General features: G+C 33.8%; 1 pseudogene; it reads right to left on the bottom strand.

Moving 5' to 3' along the window:
* Positions 1-517: 517 nt before the first annotated feature.
* The window catches only part of LOC103599948, a 126,638-nt pseudogene continuing 106,229 nt past the window's right edge, over positions 518-20,926 (bottom strand).

Below are 20,926 nucleotides of genomic sequence, written 5' to 3'. Positions count from 1 at the left end.
GTCTTTGTAACTTGGGTGACATGATATCTCATTGTGGCTTTAATTTGCATTTCTCTAATGATTAGTGATTTTGAGTATTTTTTCATGTGCTTGTTGACTGTTTGTATGTCTTCTTTTGAGAAATGTCTGTCCAGGTCCTTTGCCCATTTGTTAGTTGGGTTACTTTTTTTTTTTTTTTTTTTTGCTGTTGAATTGTTTGAGTTCCTTATATATTCTGGATATTAGCCCTTGTCTGATTAGTTCCACGTTTGCAAACACTTTCAATCATTCTGTAGGTTGTCTCTTTACTTTGTTGATAGTGTCACTTGCTGTGAAGAAGCTTTTCAGTTTGATGTAGTCCTGTTTGTGTGTGTGTGTATGTGTGTGTGTGTACATATATATATGTGTGTGTATATACATATATGTATATGTACATATATTTTTTTATCCAAGAAGCCATAACTTTATTAATGACAGAAACAGCACAAATTTCAAACCAAGCTGTAGTTACTTTTTTAAAGTCATCATGTCCAGATGGTTACACTGTTAATTCCTTAATAGCACTTATAGCATCATTACTATTGTTCTTCAGGGCTCGATCTGCCTTTGCTCTTGACACGTTTGCTTGTGACTTGACATGTTCTATGTTCTTAACTTCCACGTGTTTCATCAACCTTTTCTTCTTCACTTTCATCTTGTTCAGTCAGAGTCTGTGTGTTTTCTTGAATGTTTGAGATAGCTTCGCCTAGAACTTTAAATTACTCAGCAGTTGCTAGCTGTGCTTGAGGAGATAAATCCTCAATCTTAGCTTCCCCCAAAACTATTGTAGATATCTGAAGCTGGGCTCCCGTAGACATCCAGTTTTGTGATGACAAAGGGGATATTCTTAGGTTTCCATATAGTGACTCTAGTAGCCCTGTAACCTGTTGAAGACCCAGTTTGGTCATAGCTTTCTGTGCCTTCTTTTTACTCTGATTCTGTTTTGCTTTACTGAAGTGGATCACGCTCTAGCTTGCTCTCTTTCTGCTGCCATCTTGGTCCTGCATTCCCTGCACAAAATGCCTGGAGAAGCCACAGAAACTGTCCCTGTTATGAGCAGGAGTTGCCCCAGCCCCAGGCTGAAACAGGGTCTGGTACAGAATCTGTCGGTGATGGATCAGTACCAGAGCTGGAGGAACAAGATTCCACACAGGCAACCACACAACTAGCCCAGCTGGCAGCAGTAGCTGAAGAACCATTTGAATATTTTTGCTTTAGTTGCCTGTGGCTTCGTGGTCTCCTTCAAGAAAGAATTGACCATACTTATTTTGTGTAGTGTTTCCTCTGTGTTTTCTTCTAGTAGTTTCATAGTTTCAGGTCTTAAATTTAGGTCTTTAATCCACTTTGAGTTGATATTTGAGTATGGTGAGAGATACGGGTCTAGTTTCAGTCTTCCACATTTGGATATACAGTTTTCCCAGCACCACTTATTGAAGAGGCTGTCCTTTTCCCAGTGTATATTCTTGGCATCTTTGTTGAAAACCAGTTGGATGTAATGTATAGGTTTGTTCTGGACTCTCTGTTCCATTTGTTTGTCTATTTTTATGCCAGTATAGTGCTGTTTGGATTAATGTAGCTTTACAGCATATTTTGAAGTAAGGAAGTGTGATGCCTACAACTTTGTTCTTTTTCTTCAAGATTGCTTTAGGTGTATGGGGCCTTTTTTGGTTTCATACAGATTTCATGGTTTTTTTTTTTTTTTCTATTTCTGCGAAGAACGTCATTGGTATTTTGATAGGGATTGTGTGGGATGTGTAGATTGCTTTGGGTAATATGGACATTTTGATATTAATTCTTCCATCACATGAACACTGGATATCTTTCCATTTATTTGTGTAATCTTCAATTATTTTCACCAGTGTTTTACAGTTTTCATTGTAGAGGTCTTTCTCACCTTCTTGGTTAAATATACTCCTATTTCACTTTTTGTAGCTAATGCAAATGGGATGGTTTTCTTGACTTCTTCTTCAGCTATTTTGTTATTGGCATGTAGGAAAGCTATTGTTTGTTTGGGGTTTATTTTGTATCCCACCACTATACTGAATTTGTTTATTAGTTCTAATAATTTTTTGGTAGAGTCTTTAGGGATTTCTATGTGTATGATCATGTCTTCTGTGAGTAGGGATTGTTAGACGAACTTCTTTCTGATTTGTATGCCCTTTACTGCTTTCTCTTACATTATTGCTCTCGCTAGAATTTCCAGTACTATTTGGAATAAGAGTGAGAATAGGGGTTATCCTTGTTTGAGTAGGGATTGTTAGACGAACTTCTTTCTGATTTGTATGCCCTTTACTGCTTTCTCTTACATTATTGCTCTGGCTAGAATTTCCAGTACTATTTGGAATAAGAGTGAGAATAGGGGTTATCCTTGTCTTATTCCAGATCTTAGAGAAAAAGCATCCAATTTTTCTCCATTCAGTATGATATTAGCTGTGGGTTTGTCATACATGGTCTTTATTGTGTTGAGGTACATTGCTTCTGTTCTAGTTTATTGAATGTTTTTATCATGAAGGGATGTTGGATTTTATCAAATGCTTTTCTACATCTATTTAAATGATCATATAAATACATATTTTTACTTCATTCTGTTGATGTGATGTATCACATTATTTATTTGCTTATATTGAACCAGTCTTACATTCCTGGGATGAACCCTGCTTGATCATGGTGAATCATCTTTTAACGTGTTGTTGGATTACTAGGTTGGCTAGTATTATGTTAAGGATTTTTGCTTGTATGTTCATTGGGGATATTGGTCTTTAGGTTTCTGTTTTTGTTGTATCTTTTTTATGGTTTTGGTATGAAGTTAATGTTGGCCATATAGAATGAGTTTGGAAGTATTACCTCCTCTTCAATTTTTTGGAAGACTCTGAGAAGAATTGGTATTAGTTCTTTTGATATTCAGTAGAATTAGGAAATAATCTATCTGGTCCTGGTGTGTTATTTGTTGGGAAACTTTTTATTACTGCTTCAATCTCACTACTTGTTATTCATCTGTTTAGGTTTTCTAATTCTATATGATTCAACCTTGGTAAATTACATGTGTCCATTTCTTCTGAATTCTCCAGTTTGTTCATATATAGTTTTTCATAGTGGTCTCTTATGATCCTTTGTATTTCGTGGTATCTGTTGTAATGTTTCCTTTTTCATTTCAGGTTTTATTTGTTTGAGTCTTCTCTCTTTTTCTTTGTTATTCTAACTAAAGGGTTATCATTTTTTTATCTTTTCAAAGAACCAACTCATTGTCTCATCAATCTTCCATATTGCTTTTTTAAAATTTCTAATTCATTTATTTCTGCTCTGATCTTTATTATTTCTCTTCTTCTACTGGTTTGGGGTTTGGTATGTTATTATTTTTTCTTATTCATTGAAGTGTAATATTAGGTTGTTTATTTGATGTATTTCTTTCTTCTTCATTTTTATTTTTATTTTTTATTTTTTTTGATGTAAGCATTCATTTCTACAAACTTTGCTCTTACAACTGCTTTCACTGATCCCATAGATTCTGGCAGGTTGTGTTTTTGTTATCATTTGTCTTCAGGAATTTTTTAACTTCCTGTTTGATTTCTTCTTTGATCCATTTGTTGTTTAGGAGCATGTTGTTTAATTTCCATGTATTTGTAGTTTCTAGTGTCCTTTATGTTGTTGTTGACTTCTAGTTTTATTCCACTGTGGTTGGACAAGGTAGTTGATAGGATTTTAATTTTTAAAAATGTATTGAGGCTTGTTTTGTGACCTAATATATGGTCTATTCTAGAGAATGTTCCATGTGTGGCTGAGAGGAATGTGTATTCTACAGCTCTTGTATGAAATGTTCTGTATATGTTCATCAGGTCCACCTGGCCTAGAGTAGAGATTAATTCTGATATATTCTGGTTAATTTTCTGCCTGGATGAGCTGCCCTTTGCTGAAAGTGGAGAGTTAAAGTCTCCAACTATTATTGTGTAGGAGTCTATTTCTCCTGTTAGGTCTAATAGTAATTGCTTTGTATAAGTGGGTGCTCCAAAGTTGGATGCATATATATTTAGAATTATATAATGAACATTCTATTTTTTCTTTTCCCCTTGACTGAAGTCTATTTTATCTGATATAAGTATAGATACTCCTACTCTTTTTTGGTTTCCATTTGCATGAAGTATCTTTTTGCATCCCTTCACTTTCAGTCAGTGTCTTTATAGGTGAAGTGAGTTTCTTGTAGGCAGCAAATTGTTGGCCCTTATTTTATAATCCATTGAGCCACTCTGTCTTTGAATTAGAGCATTTAATACATTTACAATTAGAGTTATTGTTAATATATAGGGATTTGTTACTACCATTTTGTTCCTTTTTTATGATTGCTTTTTGTTGATCCTTTTTTCCTTTTTTCAGATCTTTCTTGTATAGTTTTCTCTATTGTGTATTTTGATTTCTCCCTATTTATTTTTTAATATCTCTTTTAGAAGTTTTTGTGTTATGGTTGCCATGAAGCTTAAGGAAAAAAAAAAAACACATAGTTATAACAGGTTATTTTATACTAATAACAACTTAATTTTCATATCTAAGACAAAAGAAAGAACCAAAGATCACTCTGCTTTGGTGTCAATCCCCCCAATTTTTTTACAATTTGTTGTTTCAGATTCCCTCTTTTCATATTGTCTATCTCTTATACAGTTGTGGTATTTGTTGTTGTCTTGAAAGGTTTGTACTTTAGTCTTCATACTAAGGGTATAAGCAGTTTATTCACTTTCCATAAGACATTGAAGTATTCTGAGGTCTGAGGTTATCTGTGAGCTTACTTTACTGATGAGCTATGTACCTTCAAATGTTTTCATGCTCTTCTTAAAGTCATCTTCTTTCAGATTGAAGAACTCCCTTTAACATTTCTTGTAAGGTGGCCTGGCACTGATGATTTCCCTTTGCCTTTGTCTGGAAAAGATGTGATTTCTCCCCTTGTACCTGAAGATTAGTTTTATCCCATACAGATGCTTGGCTGACAGTCTTTTTTGTTCGACACATCGAATATATCATCCTGTTCTCTTCTGGCCTGTACTGTTTCTACTGAGAAATATACTGAAAATCCCTTCTTGGGGGGTCCATTGAATGTTGTGTTTCTTTTCTCTTGCTGCTTTCAGATTTTCTCAGAATGTCTTTGATATTTAATAATTTGATTATGATGTGTTTTGGCATGTTCCTCTGTGGATTGAATTTGATTGGTAACATCTGAGCTCTATACCAGGATGCTGTAAATTTTTCCTCATACTTGGGAGATTTTAGGCCATTATTTTCTTGAACATGCTTTCTACAACTCTTCCTTTTCCTTCTCTTTTGGGTATGCCAATACTGCAGAGGTTATTTTCCTTGAGGTAGTTCTATATTTGCTGCATTTCTGTTTTGTTTTTTCTTATTCTTTTTTTCTTTTTGTTTCTCTGATTTTATAATTTCATATATTTTATTTTTTAGTTCACTGATTCTTTCTTCAGTTTGATTAAGTCTGCTATTGGAGCTTTCTATCAAATTTTTCAGTTCAGATAATGTATTCTTTATTTCTAAAATTTCTATTTTTTTTTTTCCTAAATTGATTGAATTCCTTTGTCTACTTCCTAGTCTGGATTGTTTTCAAGGTATCTGTTAATTTTCTATATGTGATTTCTTGTGACTCTCTCAACATCCTTAAGAAGGTGGTTCTGAATTCCCTGTCAGACATTTCATAAATCCACTGTTCCATGGAGTCCACTGCTGATGCATGTTTTGTTTCATTTGATGATATCATATTTCTCTGTTATTTCTTGATGTTTGTGTCTTTAAGTGGCTACCTGGGCATTTGAGGAGTCTGCTACCTCTTCGGGGTTTTATACGTGTTCTTTGGTGGTGTTAAAACTTTAGTGGTTAAGATCAGAGCTTTATCTCTGATCTGTGATTTTTTTTTTTTCAGTTTTGTGTTGGATTTTTAACTTCTACCCCCACTTAAACTCTACACTGGAACTAATTTGTTGTACTTTGGTTAATCCCACAATTAGGGGAACTTTCTGTGGGGACCAGCACTTGAGAGCTGTAGATGAGCTAAATTGCTACTTTGCTTCCAATTCTCTGGGGAAGACTTTTTGTGTGGCTCAGATTTTAATTCTTGGTCTTTTTTTTTTTTTTTTTTTTTGTCTTTTTCCGTGTCCGGCAACAGATCGCAACCCTCAGTGCTGCGTCCACTCCTCGCTCAGCCAGTGAGCGGGAACCGGTCTGTATGTGGGATCTGAACCCTCGGCAGGAGGGCCGCTGCACTTCCCAAGCGGCGCACTTATCCAGTGCGCCACCAGGCCGGCCCTAATTCTTGGTCTTTTAATCACTTCCAGTTCTTGTGATGTCAGATACACCTGGGCTATGTGAAAATTCCGGCCTTCAACTGAGTCTTTCCAGTATGCTGTGCTCCCTGCTGTTCTGTCTCCCTGACCAGTCTTCACAGAATGGGCCTGTGCTGTTTGGAAGGCAGATCAGCTATCCATATTGTGCCCCAATGTTCCTCCGGTAGACCAGCCTCCCTCTGCAGGCCAAATGCTTCTGTGGGGTGGGCAGTGAGCTGGTCCCTTGCAATGACTCATCAGCCTCAAAGTGGCTCCTTTCTTCAGATGGCTGAAGTCCCTCATTCCTATGTGGGTCCACAGGAACACTGACAGTGGCATCACTGGTCTGGGCGAGGTGTGGAACACTCCAAGGCCCTCTTCTCCCCTGCAGGCTCCAAGCAAATTCACACAAAGAGCATGACTGCAGCTTTTGTTGGCTTCTGCTCTATGCGCTACAACTTCTTCTCACCCCTCACTGGGCTGGCCCTGAAGCAGCAGGGACTCAGAATGGTTCGAGCAGTCCCTTCTTTCTCTCACCATGGCTTCTCCTACCTTCATGAACTCTGCAGATCTCTCCTCCTCTTCCCTGGAGCTCTAGTAGTCCTAAATTGGCAGTCTTTGCTTTTTAATAATTATAAATTGATCAGTTGTGGGAGAAAGTGATACTGGGGACAATCTATTCTGCTGTCTTGATGTCATCCTCCATTCCATTATTTTACCATCCTTTTAACTGTGTAAAATGCTGAGAGATATAGCTAAATAATTTAATATATTTTATTCTATTATGAGTGTTCCTTTTTGAGTTTGTTAGAAAATTGTTAAGATAATAAGTTTTGTTAGGGCCTTTATCAAATGTGTCATATATTACAATGAAGTTTTCTATATCACCAAATGAATTATGAGCAATGTGACAAGCTTACAGGTAATGTCTGGTTTTTACTTTAGACTTAGTCTTCTGTTCGTATTGCTCCTGAGCAGTGTTGGCTCCACATTAGAACTACTTGGTTCTGTGTAATATACTATAAAGCATATGTACTTCACAGGGCCTGGTTTTCCAAAGCCTTGCAGTTTCAAATATTGACCTTGCAAGGACAGGAAATTCTCCTCAGGCTGTAAGTCTCGGTTGCAAGATAAGAATTGTGGCACAGCAGGTTGCTGGCTCAAAGACAGACTAGTTACTGATTGTTATTTAAAGATACTGAGAGATTGTTATAAGAAGGAATGTTTGCTAAGATCAAGCTTGTGTTGATAAGACCACTTAATTGTCTACTGGAATGTCATCTGGTTTGTTTCACTGAAAGTTACCAGGCTATACTTTTAAACTATGTCTCTTCCTGTAATTTCCTGGTCTGGAAAATAAATGCAGGAAGAGAACCCCAATTTGGTGTTAATTTTCCCAAGGAAGAGATGCCTCTTGCTTAAGCATCCCCAAGGGAATGTTAACCACCTCAGGGCCTCTAACTGCTCAGTAGAGATGGGCTTTGAGTAATCCTTTGCATCTCCATCACCCAGGGGAAGTGGGGTGACAAATCCACAGGGGGCAAAGCAATGCAAAGCAACATGGCTCCACATTAGAACCACTTGGAGAACTTTTAATAATCCTGATGACAAGGCAACACACTAGGCCGATTTGGTTAGAATTCATGGGTTTGAAGCTCATCCATTAGTATTCTTTCAATCTAAATGGGCAATTTCTGTGTGCTGCCAAAATTGAGAAAGACTGCTGTAAAGGTATAAGAATTTTTGATAAATTGCAAAGTTTATACTGTCACAAACTTGTATGTATTAACAGGTAATCTAAGCAGATTGAAATTTGTGAATACCATATTTCACTGTCTCTGAACAATTAATAGAAATTTTGCAATAGAAGACTTCTCATTCTGACTTTAAAAACAGTCTTCCTCTACTTATGCTGACTTAGGACTTTAAGAAATTTCCCTATAAGAAGAAAAATGAATATAAAACCTATGAAAATTAAGATTTCATGAGAAAAATGAGAAATAGTCTTCTTTACATACATGTTTTATATTCAACATTTGAAGGTATACATTAAATTGAGCATGACTTTTACAATAATTTATTTTAATATCTTATGTTATAAAGAGTTTCACTAAAATTGGTTGTTTTTTAGGCATGCTGCTTAAAGTTTTAAATTGCAATTATACAGAAAATGTAATTATGTAGGTTTAATCCTCTCAATTCTTCATCAGAATAGGTGAAGGAAATATGTATATATATATATACATATTTATATATATATACATATAAAATAATAATCAAGAAGAAAGGAAGCTTTTTTTTAAGTATTCTAATATACTCACATGACTATTTGATTCAAAAAAGAACAGGGAAAACTTTGCAATCAAAAAGTATGCATTATTTCCTGGGCATTAATATATTAAATTATCAAGCCAGAGACTAACATTGCCCCTTGGGTCAATAGGCCACTTAAGCATTTAGTTAAATTTATATGAGTACATTGCTTGAAAGATAATTATAATCATATAAAATGATTCAGTTCAATGATTCCAGTGTGGCTTAAAGATAATGAATCTTTTGTATCATTCATCCTGGGAGTATTAACATGATTGAGTCCTAAGACTGCTAATGAGCTTTTTGCAAGGAAAGAGAATGAATTACACAGAGAGATATTTTGATTATTGTAAGCATGATATTTTTAAAAGTAATTAGTATGCTTATGAGTAAATAGCAGAATTGGAATTGGCTTTGATCATAAAGAAGCTGAATATTGCAAGCATTATAATCATTTGTGAAAATTAAGTCCTTAATAAAACTAGAAAAGTTATAGAAGTTTTAAATAAAATGTAGTTAGGAAGACGTTAAAATATTATTAGTAACAGAGGAGATATGTAAATATTAATGGAAGGATTTAGTTTATACATGTGATGCTCTCCTGATGTAATAACATGTAGGTTAGGAAACTGACAATGGAAAATAGACATCTTGAGAAAGGGTAATAGAACGTCTAAGATTTAGAGCTCTAGAAATGTTTAAAACTATCATAAAAGGAAAATGTAAATGTAAAAATATATCTAAATGATTAAACAATATGTGTGTGTGTGTGTGTGTGTGTGTGTATATATATATATATATATATATTTTTTTTTTTTTTTTTTTTTTTTCTCTGTGTACTCACCAGTTTAGATTACATTGTTAGGGATCTATGACTAATGAGGGTAAATAACTCTGTGTGTTTATGAGTTTAAAAAAATGAAGTCATGCAAATCTTAGTAGACAAATCCTTATGTATTAAGAATAGTTTAATAGACTCTGAGTTTCTTAGAAATTGAAATGGTAAATGTTTAGCCCATGCCAAAACTCAAGGTTTAGCATAGTCCCTGGTACAGAGTAGATTTTTAATAAATAATTGTAAAATTAATTTAACATGCTAAGTATTAAGAACTGACCCTGATTTTAGTAGTAGTCACTAATGACTAAGTATCTTCTTTATCCAAGATTGTTCATCCACTTATTCAAGGGCCAGATAAAATGTACTAAGTATGAATCAAAACAATAATTGTATTCATAAAAATGAATAAGGGAGGAAAAGTAGCTTCTCATAGGTATGCAAAACAAAGTTTAAAAATAGCAAGCCAATTTACAATAGTTGCCAAAAAAAAAAAAAAAAAAAAAAAAAAAAAGCCTAGGTATCAATTTAACAAGGAAGTGAAAGATCTCTACAATGAAAACTACAAAACACTACTGAAAGAAATTAAAGAGGACACAAAAAGGTAGAAAGACATACCATACTCTGGAATGGGAAGAGTTAACATAGTGAAAATGTCCATTCTATCCAAAGTAATCTACAGATTCAATGCAATCTCCATCAAAGTCAATAACATTCTTCACAGACATAGAAAGAGCAATCCATAAATTCATATGAAACAACAAAAGATCCCGAAGAGTCAAAGCAATCTTGAGCAAAAAAAAATAAAGCTGAAGGTATAACACTACCTGAATTCAAATTATATTACAAAGCTATTGTAACCAAAACAGCATGGTACTGGCATACAAACAGACACTAGGATCAATGGAAAAGAATAGAAAACACAAAAATCAACCCACATACTAGCAGCCAATTGATCTTTGACAAAGACAGCAAGAACATACAATGGTGAAAAGACTGCCTCTTCAATAAATGGTGCTGAGAAAATTGGGCATCCACATGAAGAAAAATGAAACTGGACCTGTACCTCTCACCATATACCAAAACTGACTCAAAATGGATTAAAGACTTAAATATCAGAACTGAAACCATAATATTACTAAAGAAAAATGTAGGGGAAACACTCCAGATAAGAGGACCAGGCAAAAACTTTACAAATAAGACCCCCAAAGCACAGGCAATAACAATAAAATATTAAATAAATTGATTATATCAAACAAAAAAGCATCTGTGCAGCAAAGGAAGCAATCAACAGAGTGGAAAGACAACCTACAGAATGGGAGAAAATATTTGCAACTATACATCTGATGAGGGATTAATATTCAGAATATACAAAGAACTCAGACAACTATGCAGTACAAAAACAAAAAATGCAATCTAAAATGAGCAAAGGAGATGCATGGACATTTTGAAAGGAAGACATACAAATGGACAACATATACATGAAAAATTTCTTAACATCACTAGTCATCAGAGAAATGCAAATCAAAACCACATTGAGATAACATCTCACCCCAGTTAGACTCACCACTATTAAAAAGACCAAGGATAACAAATGCTGGTTGAGGATGTGAGGTATGCAGAACTCTTCTACACTATTCAAGTGGGACTGTAAATTAGCACAGCCAGTATGGAAAACAGTATGGAGATACTCAAACAACTACAGATAGAACTACCATATGATCCAGCAATACCACTACTGGGTATATTTCCAAAGGAATGGGAAGCATCATGTTGAAAGGATACCTTCACTCCCATGAGGGATTTGGGAAGTGATAGGTTGGGCAAAGGGCATAACAAAATATCACAATTTCTAAGAATAAATATGCTAATAATAAATTTTAAAAAATTTAAAAATTGTTCAGAGTTCCTCAGAGTAAAAAAATAAAAATAAAAAAAAGGAAAGAAAGAAATGTAACAGAAACTTACATTTATGCTCTACAGTGTTTTAATCTTTATGAAATGAAGTTCTCTACTGATTACTATGGGGTAAGAAACTTAAACTATACCTAGATAATGGGAAAGATGCACAGACACCTTTGGTACTAAACCACATTCCCTGAGCCCTACATAGATTTTTACAGCATTGTTGGATATGCATGTGTAAGCTTGGATTAGGCATTTCCTTCTTTCCTATCTCACTTTCCACACTCCCTATAATCACTCCCATTAAACTAGCTGAAATGCAGTCCTACCACAGTTTTTGCTTTGTGGAGTGTGGAATGACAAAATCCAAGAACACTGACAACCTTGGCAATCTTTCTATTCAAAACAAACGGCCCCTTACAATTAGAGAGAGACACATCTGGTTTGAGACCCTGATTCTATTCTAGATGTGCAATTTTGAGAAAAGTCCTTTGCTCTTTCAGCAGATAGTTATGGAACACTTAATGCTGTTCTTTGCTCTGGAGCATTATAGCCAGTGAAACAGAGTAAGGGAGTAAGCTATATACCACATGAGGTAAGCACACTATGCATTTCTAAGAAAATGCAAAGGCCCTGAGATGAGAATGTTTTTGGTGTGTGTGATGAAAAGCTACATAAGTAGAGTATAATGGAGAGTGGTAAAAAGCGAGGTCTAATAATTTACTATATGCTTTAATCTTTGGCTACTTTGTTTCTCATTATTGTATTTTGTATCCTTATATTGGATGTGCTTCCTCCTTTCTCTTTTTGTCCTTTGAATGCTGTTATTTTTTAAACATAAGAACTATGTTTTAAAATCACTGTCTTTTCACCTTCATTTCTACCTTTACCATTTATTTATAATTTGAGGAGAAATCAAATATAATCATAAGGAAATTACACTAGAGAACTGTCATAAGAATATACAAAGGTAATGCTGGCAATAGCATTTTGAAATAAATAAAAGCCAAATAATTATAGAAATTAATATTATCACTGGTTTTGTGGTGCATACATATATTTAACAAAATATTTAAGCATTAACAACTTAACAAAAACAGCAAAAAGATATTAACACTTCAGTGCTTTAAAAAATGATTCCATTTTTGTGTGCAAGAGTGTGAACTATATTGTTGCTTTGACCCCCATGGATTTGTTCCCCCTCTTCCCCTGGGTGATCGAGCTGCAGAGGATTACTTAAAGCCCATCTCTTCTGAGCAGTGAGAAGCCCCAAAGTGGTTAATTTCCTGGGACCCTCAAGAGAGGGACATTCCTTTCATGTGGGAAATTAATCCCAAATTGGGGTTCTCTTCCTGTATTTATTCTCCAGCCCAGGAAGTTATAGGAAAAGACATAGGTGGGCTTAAAGTTTTAACAAGTATAACAATAGAAGCTAGTAACATTCAGTAAAAACAAGTCAAATGACATACCATTAAGGCAATTAAGTGGTCTGCCAACAAAAAATTGATCTTAGTAAACAGTCCTTTCTTACAGCAATTTCTCAGTGTCTTTACATATCAATCAGTAACCTGTCTTTGAGCCAGCAACCTTGCTGTGTTACAATTCTTTTTCTTACAACAGAGACTCAATAGCCTGGGGAAAATTTCCTGTTTTTTGTAAGGTCAATATTTGAAACTGCAAGGCTTTGGAAAATCAGGCCCTGTGAGGTATATTTGCTTTATAGTATACTCCACATCTCCCCTGTTTTATTTATTTAAAAGAAACAGCAAAAGCTATAGGTCAGGTTTTTATAGTTAAGACAAAAAACATTCTGTTAAAGCAAAGTTAGTATCATTTAGCATGGCAAGTCCTTTTAATTTACTTCAGGTGAGGACTGATGATGTCATCATCTCAGGGCGGCTGCAGCGGCATCATTCCAGGTGCTGTGAATTGGGTGTAATTACCAATTGTTAAAACTCTGGAACGGGATTGTGCTCCATATAATATTTGATTTTGAGTCCAGAGAGTTTGTTAATGTTAAATTGTCCAGGACATTATTGTTCTTAGATCATCTACTCTTTTGTAAAATTCATTTTTTTTTTTTTTTTTGGTGTCCTTTTTGAGACCGGCTGCACTGTGCTCAGCCAGTGAGTGCTGTGAGCGCACCGGCCATCCCTATATAGGATCCAAACCTGCGGCGGAGCGCTGCTGCACTCCCAGCGCTGCACTCTCCCGAGTGCGCCACGGGCTCTGCCCCTCTTTTGTAAAATTCTCGATCAATTACAAGTCTTTTGTTTAAGAACAGGATGTCTTATCCAACTTAAACACCTTCTTTAAGGCCAGGAATATTTAGAGAACTGCTTTTGTAGAGAAGATGTCATTTCCCCCTTTACAATCAAGGCATTCCTCATAAAAGCATTGAAGATTGATATCTTGATTGAAAAGGTCTTACTTTTTTTTTGTATAGATTTCTCTGCATTAGCAAAACTGATTTTCAGGTTGTCTGGTACCACGTAGCTGGGAAGTCCTTCCCCAGGTGGTGATCTTTTGTCCCATGTCTGGCAGAAAAATGAACAGCAGGATGAAGCAGTAGTTAAATCAAATTAAAGCAACATGAAAAAGAGGTCAGCAACTTAGAAGTGAGACATGCTATCTTATATTCAAAGTTTTAAATTATATCCTGTTATAAAGAGAGTTAATTATTATTGAATTTGTAAAAATAGCCACATTGTTATAATAATCATAAGAATACTTAAAGTTATTAAATTTGGGGGGGGGTCAAATAGGGAGAAGACAAATATTTTTATCTCTGTTTTAAATAATATTTTACCAAACTGTGTTAGTTATAGATAGCTTAAGAGAGAGAGAGAGAGAGTTTTCTTAAAGCTGGAAAACAAAACATTTAGAGAACCAACAGTGTTTCAAAGTAAGGAAATTGCAAAAACCCATAATTCTTTTTAATTAGTTCACTAAATAACTTTTGTTGTTTTGACCTTTGTGAACAATTTTACAAACCCATCAGTTTCTTCATTAGAATTTTGGAAATTTAGTTTAATGGTATGAACTCAAAGTTTGTCAGGAAACTGTACCTATCAGAGTTTTTTCATGAAATATTTGAAAACATAACATTTAAAAATTATAATTAAACCAAGATTATGACTGGTAGCATTTATATCAAGACACAGATATTTAAGAACCTTACAAGATTTTGGAACACATATCCATAACACCTTCAGTACTGACAATGTTTTTCCATATACTCAAATTTGTTAAATAAGTCAATTAGTTTTGACACATTTTTAATATATCCTTTGAGAAGTTCCAAGGCCCTTGGAATTCCTCAAAGTTAATGTTAAAATGTTGAGCTTTTAGAATTTGGTTTTGGAAAGTTTTGTTAAATAACAAAAGGCTTAAAACATTTAGTTGAATAATATCACAAATTACTACAAAAAATAAAACCAAAGTGACAAAGGGTTTTAAAGGCAAAGAGCACAAAAACTTATCATGAAATAAGTTTTTTAAACCAGTTATCTAAAGGACAAAGAAAACCTTTTACCACTTTGCATCAAGAGCAGTTAAGTGAAGTTTAGTTTAGTTAAGTGAAGTTTAGTTAGTTAAGTTTAGTAATCCAGTTTGATTAGTAAACCCATTCAACAATGTGTGTAGATAAGAACATTTTTACATATACAGGTTAGTAAATAGGCGTTCATTTTTCAGAGCAGATTACACAAAGCCCAGTTTGAGTTTTAGCTGTTTTTACAAAATATATATTTATGGTTTCTCAGCCAAAAACTTGGTGTATTAAATCTATACCCTTATCAGTTAATATTAACTAGAGCCTATGCGATATTGGGCATGTGTCTCTTTTCACTAGCCATTTTGGGTCCCAGGTTTCCATGTGGCGTTTGGAGCCATGTAGAGCCAAAGACAGAGGGTGGTATTTGCATAGATAATGTTTAAAAGATATTGTTTCTTCCAGCATGGCCAGGAGGTAGAGCTGAGATAACAAGGAGACATGGTGACCAAGAGACAAATTTAGGTAAAAGGTTTAAATCAAATTTTGAAAATATATTTATCAAAACTTTAGAAAATTTAAGTCACATGAACTTGAAAAGTATACTTATTTATTTAATGAGCACACATTAATTATAAGCCAATATGGTAACATGCAGGCACACAAACACATATAGACATGAACATATAGACATGACATACATTTTACATATGCATATATGCAGACAAACAACAAGAACAAATAAGGATCTTATATGTAAAAAGGGGCTCAATAGTAAAAAGGACAGTCAGGTTTAGATTGCGTTTTTTTCAAAAAGACTTATTGGTGAGGCCTCACCCTGCCTTAAAGGAAGCAAGTTAACAAATTGACATTGTAAACCAAAGTATGTAAGCCTTTTCGAGAAGATGCAGAAGAGATTTTTCTTCCCTTTCCAAAAGTAGCATAGAATTCTACCATAGGATCTTGTGAAGAAATACATAGATGAGACTAGAAGATAATTTAGAAGTCTGTTTAAGATAACCCGTTTGAGACCATCAAGTTAAACAGGTAGATTTTAGTCTAGTTTTTGTTTTTTAAATGTGTTACTAAGCTCAAGAGCTGAGCCACCAGTCGGAGATGAAACCATTTGACTCTTGAGGTTTTTAGAAGAAGAGCAGTAGACCCCAAAAGTAGTCTGGTTGGTGCCATGACTGCTTTTATTCATAAAACTCCACAATCTTCAGAGAAAAAGAGCAGCACATGCAGTTAAGAAAAAAAACACTGCTTTTAAGAGAGGAGAGAAGCATCGTGCAGATAAGAAAGAAAAACGTGCTCAAACAATACCAACACTGTAAAGAAATATTAACTTTTTTACTTTAGATTGTCCAATTAAAACTTTTCTTAGTCACTTGCAAAGATTAAGTTTTATCCTTTTTCTGTAACATAAACATGTCTTAGTTTTTGTTAAGGTCTTGGATAGGTCTCAGAGTGACTTGACATAGATTCCTAGTTGTTAGGTGGGAAGCCTTAATGAGACCCATTGCGTAATTAACCAGTGACCAATTTGTTCCCAAATTTTTATGTTAAGGTTCCCTTCCTTGAGGTATCAAGGACATGATTGTTTAATATCTACTAACAGTTCTACAAGCTGCCATTCAGTCAGTTACAGCCTGCTGCTTTAAGGAGATATTGGAGTTGTAAAGCATGTTCTATCTCCCCTTTTGTTAACAAATTATCCATATTTAAAAGTAAAAAAGAAGGAAAAAATGCCTTTGGGGTTGAAAAGGCCTAACTTTGATCTGCTGCAGGCATGCAATTGCTAATCGAAAGCCACTTGTGTTCTCTTACCAGTATGTGTCTCCCTTACTAAGGACTCCCCTGTTGGGATGTATCTGACGTCCTTTTCCTCTCCAATGCTTGGCAGGCCAGTCTCTGATCCATGGGAAACTTCCTCACATGGGGCACCGTTGTGTTGCTTTGCCCCCCATGGATTTGATACCCCTCTTGCCCTTGGTGATGGAGCCACAAAGGATTACTCAAAGCCCATCTCTTCTGAGCAGTGAGAAGCCCCAAAGTGGTTAATTTCCTGGGACCCTCAAGAGAGAGGCATTCCTTTCACTTGGGAAATTAACCCCAAATTGGGGTTCTCTTCCTGCATTTATTCTCCAGCCCAGGAAGTTACAGGAAGAGACATAGGTAGGCTTAAAGTTTTAACAAGTTTAAAAATAGAAGCTGGTAACATTCAGTAAAAACAAGTGAGATGATATTCCATTAAGGCAATTAAGTGGTCCACCAACAAAAGCTTGATTTTAGAAATATTCCCTTCTTAACAGCGATTTCTCAGTATCTTTACATATCAATCAGTAACCTGTCTGTCTTTGAGCCAGCAACCTTGCTGTGTTACAGCTCTTTATCTTACAACAGAGACTCAGCCTGAGGTAAATTTCCTGTTTTTGTAAGGTCAATATTTGAAACTGCAAGGCTTTGGAAAACCAGGCCCTGTGAAGTATATTTGCTTTATAGTATACTCCACACTATATCCCAAAAGTTGAAATGCAATGCATTAAAATAGCTAATCCTATATACATCATATGCAACTCATATATTTTTACTGGCATAGTAATTTAATTTTTGTATATTTTTTTATGAACATGATACATGTTTAAATTATAGATTTGATTCAGAGGAGTAAATCTATTCAGAACATACTCAGAGAAACTGGTTTCTTAGAGTTTTTGACACGTTTGACTGCAAAGAAGTATGAACTTGAATTGCTCTATTAGATATCTGATAAAGAATGAACTTAAAATATGATATTATAACACGTTGTCAGGTGGCAATTCACCTTGTCCAAGTGTGCATGATAATGGAATAGATGAAATGAAAGGTAATATTAAATATAAATGAAATGCTATTATACTAAATGAGAATCTCCTATTAGAATGATATGAAATGGTAACCATATTTTTTTTCACCTGAAAAAGGAACTCAACTAGGATTTAAGAATGAGTGAGCATTCTCTTTTTAAAAGGTACTTTGAGTGGTGCACCATCCTGAGTGCTAAGCATAATTAGTTCTACTGCCCAAAGGCCAAAATTGATCTAACTGCTTCAGAATGGTTCTGCATTCAAACGAGATTTATTTTCTTCTTCAAACCCATAGACAATATCATCTAAATATTACATATTATCTGTTTAGCTAAACAATGTTTAACAAATTCATCTTAGAATTTTATTTCAGGGAAATGGTATTTTGCTATTATAAACCTCAATGCTTTCGTTAGACAATTAGGATTATGTTTTAACAATTTCTAGTAGTTTTAAAATTTATTTAATTAATTTATTTATTTGAAATATGTGATAATATAAATGTAAGTCAGTAATTAATTTTACCTTGCCATGATCATTTTCACACTTGTGTCTATAGAAAATTAGTGCATCTTCTACAGTGGTTCAACTTTTAAAGAAATATATTTTTTTCTGTCTGTTTCTTTCTTTCTTAGGTCTCACTTATGTGGTACTTTTCTTTCTGTGTCTGACTTAATTCACATAACATGATTTTCTCCAAGAAACAACAACTGCAGTAATACATTGAACTTTTAGAAAGAAGAGAACAGAACTATAGCTACTAGAAGTGGGGAAGGGGAGGGGAGGGTTAGGGAGAAATTAGGCAACGTACACAAAGAATAATTATGGGTTGTAATGATGAACATGCTAATATTGATTTGATTATCACATGTCGTACACAAATACAATCAGTGCTGTAAAACACCCACAAATATGTATAATCAGTTATGTTTCAACTAAAAAGTGAAGAAATATATATATATATTTAGAATGCAGGTTCTAAACATCTGAAAGATAAGAACTATACATTATTACTTGCTTTGTTTATCCTAGAGCCTACTATTTTGTGATGTAGATAAATATATTCTTAAAAACTAAGTTATTTTTTCTTTGTAAATTGTAAGAACCATGTATATTAAGAATATTTATTACCTATAATATTTGATGTGAGATATTCCCTCAGTTTTTGATCTGTAAATGTTGTTTATTTTTATTTTTCAAGATACTAAAATGTATAAAAAGAAATGTATAAAAGGATCTCCTATCCTACAGAATTCTGGAGAGAGCAAATTTTATTTTACTCTTAATTTTCAGGAATTATATCTTTACACATAATATATATATATATATATATATACACACACACACATATATAAACACATATAAACATATACACATATGTGTACATACATATATACATATATGTTCCAAATTTTTCTAACTTGCTCTTTTCACTCAAAAATAAGTGTTGACATCTCTTGTCTATGAGTGTAAATCTATAACAGTACTTTTAATAGGATTATAAAATTCAGTTTTATTATATGTACCAAAACTTATTTAGCCAAACTTCTTTTTCTGAACATTTAAGTTGTATATTTCCAGTTGGATAATTATAAATGCATAGATGTATACTTTTTGTCCTATTGTTTTATTAATGTACATTTAAAACATAAATTGCTGAATCAAAAGTAATCTGATTAAATTTATTTGACACACATTGAAAACAGACATTTATAAAAGGTTGTACCAATTTACATGTGTACCAATTTACATGTACACCAACATTATATATAATACCACCCACCCTTACAAACCTGTTTATTATAATTTTCTTTATCTTTTACCAGGATAGGAGGATAAATTAATATTACATCATTTTTTGTTAATTTTTTCTGATTTATATGAAGTTGTATATTTTCTATTTTTTATTTTATTTTTTGTAATCAACTCTTTTTAAATTTTATCATTACACAATGCAAACTTTTTTTTTGGTGGCCCTTTACCAAAGTTATATATTTTTTAATGTATTTCTTGTTTATTTGTGTGTTTCTTTTAAATTTCCTGCTGGTACATTTCACATCCATATAATTTTAATTGGTATTCATATATTTTAATAGAGATCATTATTTAAAACTTTTCCAACATTTTATTATAAAAATTTCAAACATGCAGCAAAGTTAAAGTTAAAGGTCTTTTACAGTGAACAGTATTGATTTGCCACCTATATTTTACCACTGATTTTTTTTTTAAACTTGCTGTAGCACAAGTCAATCCTTGTATCCCATACATTAATCTACCTTATTTTTGGATGCAATTTAAAATACATTGTAGAGATCAGTAAACATTCCCTCAGATACCTTACTATTAATATCATTAACTAGAGTTCAGGTTTATTGATTTTTATGTATGAACAAATCTCAAGCGTACATCCTGAAATTTGACAAATACATACAATTGTATAGCCCAAACCTTAACAAGATTATATTAATGACACTAATCCTTTGTATTTCATATGTCTTCACTTTTTTCTCTTTTTAAATTTTAATATGTTTCCATATGGATCTTTAAAAATAAAGTTAATTGAACGGATTTTCTCTTGTATATTCTGTGCCATTTGAGTCTGCCCTAAAATGTCCCACACATGGAGACTGTAAAATTATCTATCATTAGTTTTCTTGTAACTCTAATTCAAGTGTGAGCAGATGTTGCATGAAATTGTTCCTGTTTTATTGCTAAGCCGAGGGAAATAATCAATAATTACCAATAACAACCTCCTCCCATATTCTAAAGAAAGTTCAAGACAGACATATTGTTCATGCTTATCAACCAAAAGGAGAACAGTTCCCAAACGACCTATGTAAGAGAAGGCTAGAAATCTGTTGGTATTTGTTGGAGAGGAGACTTTAAGAACTTTGTGCGTCAGTAATCCAATTTTTCCTGTCTGTTGCTTAAAGAGCACAGTTTGAAAATACTTTGCATATAATTACCTGAACAAAAAAATGTCATTTAAGTGAAGAACAAATATAAAAAGTGAACAAACATAAAGTTTATGGGTAACATTCTGTATAACAGTTTTTCTACCAGCTGTTTGCAATAAAATAAGCATAGCTAGTTTTATTTTAAAAAGTAAAGAAAAACAACAACCCAACCTGCTAATGTAATTGTATTCAACAGGTGGTGTTGACAAACATCTTTGAAAACACTGGGGGGGGGGGGGGGGGGGAAA

Source organism: Galeopterus variegatus, unplaced genomic scaffold (assembly GCF_000696425.1).
Source record: "Galeopterus variegatus unplaced genomic scaffold, G_variegatus-3.0.2 Scaffold3156, whole genome shotgun sequence".
Lineage (NCBI taxonomy): Eukaryota > Metazoa > Chordata > Mammalia > Dermoptera > Cynocephalidae > Galeopterus > Galeopterus variegatus.
This window is presented reverse-complemented; position numbering and strand designations above follow the sequence as displayed.